We start from the raw sequence: 826 nt of genomic DNA on the forward strand, positions 1-826 counted from the left end.
CTTAAAAGGGCAGTCATGGTTTGGTAAGGCTGACCTTGCTGTGGACTGTAAGGAGAGAGCAGTTTGGATAAAAAGATAGTAGAAAATTGAGACCTCCATGGTTAGAAGTGAGTGATGGGGAGGGACTTCAAGGAAGAATAGTGAGTAGTTGAGGGAGCAAGATTTTGGAAGAGATGGGATTCAGAGAAGAGATTGTGGCTAGCCTTCTGTAGGAGAGATTTCTTTTCACATGTGGAGAAAGCAAAGACCGATGAAAGTATTTGGACAGGTGCATTGGGAGATATTATTTCTGAGAACTTACATAATCTCTGTATGAGGAGATAAGAATGAGACAAAAGATTTGGGAGGAGCAACATAAATCTGAATCAGCTCTATTGGGAACCAAAATAGAAACATCCTCCTCCACTCCCATTTTCCCACCATATATCATTGTTGTCTTAAATTTTAAAAAAATGGTACTTTAAATTCACATAATATAGGTCAAAACTTGTGGTCCATGTGTCAAATTTAACCCATAATTGTGTGATTTTTTTTTGGTTTGTTGCCAATATTTTGAAATTTAGCAACTCTTATTTTAAAAAATGATTCCATTTGTGGGTTTCTTCTTGAAAGACTGCATGATCCTACACATCTGGACATATTGCAGAGTATAGCTGAGTGGTAGGAATTTTCTTTGGATAGAGTATTCCATAGCCCCTGTTACTAATTTATGCTACCTTCCTGACATGGTAGTCATTTGAGTTTAGCATCTCTGATAAAGTACCTGTCTCTTGAGCATCATACTAAGTCATACTGTGAAACTGAGGTATAGTTATTATCTATATTT

Source organism: Pteropus alecto, unplaced genomic scaffold (genome assembly GCF_000325575.1).
Source record: "Pteropus alecto unplaced genomic scaffold, ASM32557v1 scaffold20, whole genome shotgun sequence".
Lineage (NCBI taxonomy): Eukaryota > Metazoa > Chordata > Mammalia > Chiroptera > Pteropodidae > Pteropus > Pteropus alecto.